A 10667-nucleotide genomic window follows, 5' to 3' on the forward strand; every position below is an offset into this window, starting at 1 on the left:
TGAAAGTCCAAACTAGTAGCTGCTTCCAAACTGTCATTTTGTTCCAAGGATTCCAGTATTACCAATTATTGTGATTAGGTGGGTGTGAATTTGAAATGTTTGTGTTAGTCATAAATGTAGAGCACAGGTCATACAGAGAGCTTTGCTAAAAACTTCAAATTATAAGTGGCCAATATTAGAAATAGTTACATTTATGCAATTAAAACTGTGCTGCGTGTCTGTCCTCTGTGCTGTAAACTCCCAACTTATTTTGCCTCTGTCCTTGTTTGTACTTCTGATATCGTACCATATTTTGCATGCAGCTTTTTCTCAGAGAGCAAGAGATGTAAAGACATCCAGACAACCTCCTCTATGGCTTTGTGACCATGCCTGTTGCTATGGAACCTGCAAACGCTTGTGTTGCCTACCAGAGCCCAGTTAGAGAAAATGGGTTTCCAAAAATGACTAGCCCACAGACCGCAGAGATGCACTATATATTGCAGGTATGGATGAGGGAGGCTGTGCCCTCCATGTTCTTTTCGATCTATTTATTTTGACATTTTGCCAGCTAAAAGTCTGCACAGCAAGGGAACTCATAGACCAGAACTACTCCACCTGCTACCTATGGAAGTAGACGCTTGATGGCATGCTCTGCGTGCCCCCATCCCAATCGTCATTCCTGTCTGGCTTCTGCATCTTGGAAACATCTGCAGGACATCACCCATGATTTGAGATGCAAGTAGATTTATACACCTCCGGGTATGCAAGAGGTTTGTTGTTAGTAAAATTAATCTTTAAGGATTTCTGCTTCTTGGACCGTTTATATTCAAAACATGTTTTTTCTGTCTTAGCACACCAATTATGTAGTTGACATGGTGTCCTTCAGAGCAAAATGCAATTGGTTAGATTAGAACAAATCAGTGACTTGTGCGCCGTGGTAAACAGCGTTTGGAAGAAGATGCATTGTCCATTGATTATGAAATGAGGAGGAGCGATCTTACTTCAAAGTTCCGTTTCTTACAACTGATTGCCAGGCAAGAAGTTGTGAAAAGGTTAAGGCTCCATTTACCATACAAATCGACATTCGAAGGGAGGCAGCACTTGTGTTGTTTCTGAATGTCAGTGACGTAATTTGACTTACTTCAGGTGTTAATATTTTTCTACCCTTTTTTTATTTGGCACCAACCTTCTCCTCTTCATTTTTGCCGTAACAGAGTTAAGCTTTGCCAAACCTTTGCAGCTGAAAAGCCACTAACGTGTTGCAATATATTCTGATATGTTTGCTAAGCTTTCCTTTTGTATCATGCTGTATAACAGAATAATTTGAAAGGCATCCTCTTGAACTGTAAAACATTACCAGACCTTATGAAGACAGAAGAATAGCTTGGTTTTCGATGTAACGCTTTCTGGTAACGCCCTGATGATGAATCAGAATTGGAAAACCCATGTCTTGAAAGTTAACCGTAAACTGATGTTTAGTAGTGGTTGACCCGTGCGATAAGTAGGACCTCAGCGCTGTGCATTGTTTTGCTTTCTACATTAGATTTCATTGCCTAGACAAACACCAGGCTCTTCAGATAAGTTCTATTATGTTTAATCCACATCAGTGCTGCTAGTTGACACTAGCTGTGTCATGGTGTACAGTGTCTTTAATCTATTTATTACAGATCACATTCTCAAGTTTCATGTGCATGACTTGCCCATCCAGCTATGGGTTTCTTCTTTGCATTCTAGAACTTTTTGTGAAATTATGAAAATCAGAGCTGTAGGTACCGGTATGCACAATGCAAACATGAGTTTTCTAACAACCAGATCTGTTCGAACAGCCACTTGGAAACCACAAAGTCTGGGAGCCACACCCATTTGAGTTGATTTTGCTAGTCAACAGTACATTTATGGCATCGTGGATCTGGCATGCCTCATCCAGTGCCACAGATTCCTCTGGGTTTCTCTTTGAGGCAGGACAAATATGACTTTGTAAGAAAGTAGAATGAATTACTTATAACGGGCTTCAGATCAAGGCAGATACAGGTTGATTGGATGGAAAATTATTTGTAATATAAAGAGATATGACGTGCAAACAATTGATTAGTAGTTACCAATTGAGTTACCTACTTTCTTAGGAAGCCCCCATCAACTGTCCATAAAGCCATGGAACTGGAAAAACTCTAACTCGGCTCTTGTTTGTCTCCAAGCCTTACTTTACCCCCAAACCTGTTGGAGCCGATGAGAGCCTGTCATAGCATGCTGGGGCTACTGCTACGTTATCTGCAAGAGCCTCACCAAGATATTCAGTTGCCGACTAGAAGGCCACTTGACCAGGTTTTGTCACCTTCTGTAAACAGAGCCATAGCAAGCCAGCCCTGGAAGCTCTCAGTAAATAGCAGGATCAAATTTGAATTCCATTGCACTGTCAACAAGGTCTACTGTGGAAATTGCATCAGAACAGAAGCCTTTGAATGTCTGTCTGATCCATCTACTAACCTTCAAAGGGTCAAAGGTTGGAAACATATCCTTATTGTTTCAAGGCTTCAGACTGTCATGCCTTGAGAACTAAAAAAAAAAAAACAATTATAATGCAGGAACCTTGTGAAAATATATAACTTTGCAACATCCTTGCTACTTTAACTTGCAGATTAAGTATTGTATCAAAGCACACTGGGTGTAAACCATGTAGGGGCGGCTCCTGCGCAATGGCGAAGGAGCGTCACCCCTCTGGCTAAGAGCCTGCTTTTGAAAGAGATCCTTGCTACTTTAATTTGCAGATTAAGAATTATATCAAAGCACACTGGGTGTAAACAATCACCTCCCCCCCACGGCTAAGGAAGGGACAGGGCTGATCCATGGGAGGAGTATAGTCTATGCACTATAATTCTATGGTAGGACCAGAGGCTTCGGATTATGCTTCACTTTCTTTACTGACGTAAAAAAAAAACAGCAGCTAATCACATTAGAGAAAACTTTAAACTACATATTCCAAGAACATAAGGCCACTTTTTGTCCAATCACATAGCATCTCTGCTGTATATATGCCTCTGACTCTATTGTCCTTCCTCTTTCTTTGCCAACAATAACCCAACCAGAACAAAAGTCCAAACTCTCTGAAACACAACAACCTCCTGAAAGACAAACCGCATTGCTGAAGGTGGAACTGGTTGGAACCAGAACCCAGCACTTCACTCTTCAATCCGACCGAAGGTCCTTCAGTACAGATTTAAGATAGACTGTGAGGTAGTGGCACATAGGTTTGAAGGTAAGAAGTTCTAGACTCTGGTTGCACTTCAAGAAACATGAAAATGACTGAATCATAAATCATTCTCTTTCAAAGGTTGGGAGTTCCAGCAGTAAATGTTTAGCATTCCATGACGGTCTAGCATCACCAGTTAATTTAAGCTTTTTAGCCAGTTAATGTGGAGTGGATGTGTGTAGGACCTTGCGAGTGATACATGTCATTTTGTAAATAGCCCTGGCTTCAATGAGAAGCCAGTGAAGTGTTGCCAGAATCAGTGAAATATGGTCATTTTCTTTTGGCTACAGATATGAATGGATTGTGAATGGAGCTGTTGTCTAGGATGAATCCTAGGGATTTGCCACTGTTGATGGTTGTTGGTCTGCTGTTAAGAATGCTGAATGAGTGGGGTGTGGCTTGGCAAGGTGGTCAACAGGACGTATTATTTGTTTGCTCTGGGCCCTCATCACAAAATCCTGCATCATTCTGATGTTATTGTGGATCTCTAAACTGCTATTAGCAGCGCCTACGAGAGTCTGGGTCCTGCCCTGCAAAGTGACAAGAAACCTCTAGAGAGTACTCAGCTCCCCATGTTGTGATTGTGGCCTAGACTGGCGGAGGAGCCATGAGCACATCCATGGTGCATTGAGTTGGGAGATGAGGCCGCTTTGGCCCTTCTTCCCTGGGTGCTGCTGTGGCCACCTGACAGGACATTAAATTGTGGAATCTGCCTGCCTGGTGCTGAGAGAGAGACTGTGGGCACTTATGCCTGATGGCAAAAGAGCATCCTCCACCCTAGCGGCACCGGGTGGGTGTACACCTCCCTGCAGCTGCCTGATTTGGCACCCCTGTGGCTGTTGTTGGAGGGCCAGGGCTGCGTTGGGCTATGTGCCCTCGGGTGACTGCCCTTAGGTCTGCGACACTCTGCCACTTGGGGGCTGCAGCAAAGTGTGGAAAATTAATCAGTCCTGCCTTTGCCTGCCAGGACTTTGCACTGCCCTCTAAGGATCTGGACCCTGTTGGCTGTGGAGGCACTGCTGTGGGGGGCCTCACCCTAACACTCTCTAACAGATGGCAGTAACAGCAGTGGTATTTGAGCCTTTTGTTGCTGGACGAGGTGAGGGAATGGGCTAAAACCGTGCCCGGGCTTAGGTACCCTTAGCAAAGGATGCCATAGGTTGTGAGCTGAGCCCTCTGCTGCATCTGGAGTGCGGTAATGCTCCTCTGTTGGACTCAGGTGGACCAGGCAGAGTTGGTTCTTTCCCTCCCCTTGTATGGTGTCTTGCCTGCCATTGGAGGCTGCTCACTGACTGCCAACGGACGTGGGCTACCTCTGTAGGAAAACTGTGGAGTCCTGCTAATCCCTGTAGACTCCAACATGAGGAAAGACAGAGCATCAAAACCAACTCAACAGACCAAGATAGATCAGTATGCAGGAAGAGGGGGCAGCAGTCTTCCGGCTAACATAGGGTGACCAGATTTTCAGAATATAAAAAACGGGACAACCATTGACATAGAAATAGGACTAAATGTGGACGCTGCACTGACCAGTGCCAACATTTAGTCCCATTTATAAGTCAATGGCTATATATATATATATATGTTCGATGGCATGTGTAGCTGCAGATACACATGCTTTGCACATCCCGCCATCTAGTGTTGGGCTCGGAGTGTTACAAGTTGTTTTTCTTCGAAGAAGTCTTTTCGAGTCACGAGATCGAGGGACTCCTCCCATTTCGGCTCCATTGCGCATGGGCGTCGACTCCATCTTAGATTGTTTTCTTTCCGCCATCGGGTTCGGACGTGTTCCTTTTCGCTCCGCGCTTCGGTTCGGAAAGTTAGTGAAAAACTCGGAAAATTAGACGGTATTGTTTGCGTTCGGTATCGGGTTAGCTACAGCAGATCGACACCGAATTCGGAAGAGCTCCGGCGGCCCTTCGGGGTTTTCGATTCCCCGGCGGGGCCTGGTCGGCCTGACCGCATGCGTCTTCAAGGCTAATGGAACGGACCCCATTCCGCTTCTGCCCCAAATGCCACAACAAGTATCCTTACACAGATCAGCATCTGGTCTGTAATTTGTTTGTCGCCAGAACACAAAGAGGATACCTGTGAGGCCTGTCGAGCATTTCGGTCCAGAAAGACTTTAAGGGACCGAAGAGCAAGAAGATTACAGATGGTGTCGGTGCCGACAGGACAAAAACACATGGAGGAAGAAGAGGAAGCCTTCTCCATCGAAGAATCGGACTCGGAAGAGGTCGATCCTGAACAGACGCCGAAAACCATGAGTAAGACGTCGATACACAAGACTCACGTAAAAAGCAGCAAAGCCCAGGGGACGCCACCGCCAACAGGCCATGGCTTAACCCGAAAAATAGGTGACCGGGCATCAGCATCGGCACCGAAAAAGGGAACGCCAGTGTCGAAGTCATCCGACTCCGGTCGAGATACCGGCACAGAGCACATTCGACCCCGAGACACCGGGTCAGAGCAGACTCGACCCCGAGACACAGGGTCAGAGCAATCTCGGCACCGAGAGAGCGGCACCGAACCAAGTCGGCACCGAGAAATCTGTACGCCGAAGAGCAAAAAAGTGTCATCTGAACCGAAAAAGGCAGCCGAAAAGGTTTCAATACCGAAACATGTGGCCTCGGAACCGAGAACAAGTTCCTACACAGAGGAACAAGGCCTGTCCTCACAGATGCAAACACATAGATTTGGACAGGAACTGGAGACAATGGAGCCAGACTACACCCAAAGAAGGCTCCACATCCAAAAAGAAACAGGGAAGATCAGCACTCTCCCTCCGATTCGAATGAAATGCAAACTTGCCTTCCAAGAGAAAGACAAGCAGCCACAGGTAAAGGTGGCTAAACAAGTAACCCCGCCACCGTCTCCACAACGCTCTCCGCAACCATCACCGGTAGCCACTCCACCAATGATGCAATCCCCAACTCATACAGGGATGAGTCAGGATGATCCAGACGCGTGGGACCTTTATGATGCACCAGTGTCAGATAACAGTCCTGACTGTTATCCAGCTAGACCGTCACCACCAGAAGATAGAACAGCCTACGCACAGGTGGTGTCAAGGGCAGCGGCGTTTCACAATGTCAGCCTGCATGCAGAGCCAATTGAAGACGACTTTCTATTTAGTACACTGTCGTCCACACACAGCCAGTACCAGAGTCTCCCCATGCTACCTGGAATGCTAAAACACTCCAAACAAGTGTTTCAGGAGCCTGTAAAAGGAAGGGCCATTACTCCAAGAGTGGAGAAAAAATATAAACCGCCACCAACAGACCCGTGTACATCACACAACAGTTAACACCGGACTCAGTGGTAGTAGGGGCAGCTCGCAAGAGGGCGAACTCACGCACTTCAGGAGACGCACCACCTCCAGACAAAGAGTCGTAAATTCGACGCAGCAGGGAAAAGGGTGGCGGCACAGGCAGCAAACCAGTGGCGTATTGCCAACTCACAGGCTTTGTTGGCCAGATACGATAGGGCTCATTGGGACGAAATGCAACACTTTATAGAACATTTGCCCAAGGAGTTCCAAAAGAGAGCACAGCAAGTGGTGGAAGAAGGACAAAGTATCTCAAACAATCAGATACGGTCAGCAATGGATGCAGCAGACACAGCTGCTAGAACTGTAAACACAGCAGTGACAATAAGGAGACATGCATGGCTGCGTACATCAGGATTCAAGCCGGAAATACAACAAGCCGTGCTGAATATGCCATTTAACGGACAGCAGTTGTTTGGGCCGGAGGTGGACACTGCCATCGAAAAACTTAAAAAGGACACTGATACGGCCAAAGCCATGGGCGCACTCTACTCCCCACAGAGCAGAGGCACATTTCGTAAAACAGTTTCGAGGGGGGTTTCGAGGACAAAGCACGGAACCCACAACCTCACAAACAAGACCCACTTATCAGAGCCAATATCAGCGGGGAAGTTTTCGGGGACAATATAGAAGGGGACAATTCCAAAAAAGTAGAGGGAAGTTCCAAAGTCCCAAAACTCCACAAAACAAACAGTGACTTAGACGTCACAAATCCCCAACACATAACACCTGTGGGGGAGGCTAACCAAGTTCTACAAACAATGGGAGGAAATAACAACAGATACTTGGGTCCTAGCAATTATCCAGCATGGTTATTGCATAGAATTTCTCAAATTCCCTCCAAATGTCCCACCGAAAACACACAATATGTCAAAACAACACATGGATCTTCTACAACTGGAGGTCCAAGCGTTGTTACAAAAAGAGGCAATAGAATTAGTACCAATTCATCAGAAAGGAACAGGAGTTTACTCTCTGTACTTTCTCATACCCAAAAAGGACAAAACTCTAAGACCTATATTAGATCTCAGAACGTTAAATACTTACATCAAATCAGATCACTTTCACATGGTGACATTACAGGACGTAATCCCATTGCTCAAACAACAAGACTACATGACAACACTAGACCTAAAGGATGCATACTTCCATAAACCAATACATCCTTCGCACAGAAAGTACCTAAGGTTTGTATTCCAAGGGGTACATTACCAATTCAAAGTGTTGCCGTTCGGGATAACAACTGCGCCAAGAGTTTTTACAAAATGCCTGGCAGTAGTAGCTGCGCATATCAGAAGACCGCAAATACAGGTGTTCCCGTACCTAGATGATTGGTTAATCAAAACCAACACCCAAGAACGGTGTTCAACACACAAACTATGTCATCAAAACCCTCCACAAACTAGGTTTCTCACTCAACTACACAAAGTCACACCTTCAGCCGTGTCAAACACAGCAATACTTAGGGGCAACAATCAACACAACAAAAGGGGTTGCCACTCCAAGTCCACAAAGGGTACAAGCATTTCACAATGTAATACAGGCCATGTATCCAAAACATAAAATACAGGTCAAGATGGTGATGAAACTACTAGGCATGATGTCCTCATGCATAGCCATTGTCCCAAACGCCAGATTGCACATGCGGCCCTTACAACAGTGCCTAGCATCACAATGGTCACAGGCACAGGGTCAAATTCTAGATCTAGTGTTGATAGACCGCCAAACATACACCTTGCTTCTATGGTGGAACAATATAAATTTAAACCAAGGGCGGCCTTTCCAAGACCCAGTGCCTCAATACGTAATAACTACAGATGCCTCCATGATAGGGTGGGGAGCACACCTGAATCAACATAGCATCCAGGGACAATGGGACACTCAGCAAAGACAGTTTCACATAAATCACTTAGAACTACTGGCAGTATTTCTAGCGTTGAAAGCTTTTCAACCCATAATAAGCCACAAACACATCCTTGTCAAAAAAGACAACATGACAACAATGTATTATCTCAACCAACAGGGAGGGACACACTCAACACAGTTGTGTCTCCTGGCACAGAGAATATGGCATTGGGCGATTCACAACCACATTCGCCTAATAGCACAGTTTATTCCAGGGATTCAGAATCAGTTAGCAGACAATCTCTCTCGGGATCACCAACAGATCCACGAATGGGAGATTCACCCCCAAATACTAAACACTTACTTCCAAAGATGGGGAACACCACAAATAGACCTATTTGCAACAAAAGAAAAAGCAAAATGCCAAAACTTCGCATCCAGATACCCACAGGATCTGTCTCAGGGCAATGCGTTATGGATGAGTTGGTCAGGGATATTTGCATACGCTTTTCCCCCTCTCCCACTCCTTCCATATCTGGTAAACAAATTGAGTCAAAACAAACTCAAACTAATAGCACCAACTTGGGCAAGACAACCTTGGTACACAACACTACTAGACCTCTCAGTAGTGCCCCATGTCAAACTACCAAACAAACCAGATCTGTTAACTCAACACAAACAACAGATCAGACACCCAAATCCAGCATCGCTGAATCTAGCAATTTGCCTCCTGAAATCTTAGAATTCGGACACTTAGACCTTACACAGGAATGTATGGAGGTCATAAAACAAGCTAGGAAACCAACCACTGGACATTGCTATGCAAATAAGTGGAAAAGATTTGTTTATTATTGCCTTAATAATCAAATCCAACCATTACACGAATCTGCTAAAGACATTGTAAGCTACTTACTATATTTGCAAAAGTCAAAGCTAGCTTTTTCATCCATTAAAATACATCTTACCGCAATTTCAGCTTATCTGCAAATTAAGCACTCAACTTCATTATTTAGGATACCAGTCATAAAAGCGTTTATGGAAGGATTAAAGAGAATTATACCACCAAGAACACCACCAGTTCCTTCGTGGAACCTCAACATTGTCTTAACTCGACTTATCGGTCCACCTTTCGAACCTATGCACTCATGTGAAATGCAATACTTAACATGGAAAGTTGCATTTCTAATTGCCATCACATCTCTAAGAAGAGTAAGTGAGATACAAGCATTTACCATACAAGAACCATTTATTCAGATACACCAGCATAAAGTAGTCTTGCGCACAAATCCTAAATTCTTACCAAAAGTCATATCACCGTTCCACTTGAATCAAACAGTAGAACTACCAGTGTTCTTCCCAGAGCCAGATTCCGTAGCTGAAAGAGCACTACATACATTAGACATCAAAAGAGCGTTAATGTACTACATTGACAGAACAAAACAAATTCGGAAAGCAAAACAATTATTTGTTGCTTTCCACAAACCTCATACAGGAAATCCAATTTCAAAACAAGGCATTGCTAGATGGATAGTTAAGTGCATTCAAACTTGCTATCTCAAAGCAAAAAGAAAACTGCCTATTACACCAAAGGCACACTCGACTAGAAAGAAAGGTGCTACCATGGCCTTTCTAGGAAATATTCCAATGACTGAAATATGTAAGGCAGCCACATGGTCTACGCCTCATACGTTTACCAAACACTACTGCGTGGATGTGTTAACAGCACAACAGGCCACAGTAGGCCAGGCAGTACTCCGAACATTGTTTCAAACAACTTCAACTCCTACAGGCTGAACCACCGCTTTTGGGGAGATAACTGCTTACTAGTCTATGCAAAGCATGTGTATCTGCAGCTACACATGCCATCGAACGGAAAATGTCACTTACCCAGTGTACATCTGTTCGTGGCATGAGTCGCTGCAGATTCACATGCGCCCACCCGCCTCCCCGGGAGCCTGTAGCCGTTTCGAAGTTAATCTTAAACATTTGTAAATTTGTAAATATATCACTTTAAACTACATTATGTACATACATATTCACTCCATTGCATGGGCATTATTACTATAATACACAACTCCTTCCTCACCCTCTGCGGGGAAAACAATCTAAGATGGAGTTGACGCCCATGCGCAATGGAGCCGAAATGGAGGAGTCCCTCGATCTCGTGACTCGAAAAGACTTCTTCGAAGAAAAACAACTTGTAACACTCCGAGCCCAACACTAGATGGCGGGATGTGCAAAGCATGTGAATCTGCAGCGACTCATGCC

This window comes from Pleurodeles waltl, chromosome 1_2 (genome assembly GCF_031143425.1).
Source record: "Pleurodeles waltl isolate 20211129_DDA chromosome 1_2, aPleWal1.hap1.20221129, whole genome shotgun sequence".
In the NCBI taxonomy this organism is placed as follows: Eukaryota; Metazoa; Chordata; class Amphibia; order Caudata; family Salamandridae; genus Pleurodeles; species Pleurodeles waltl.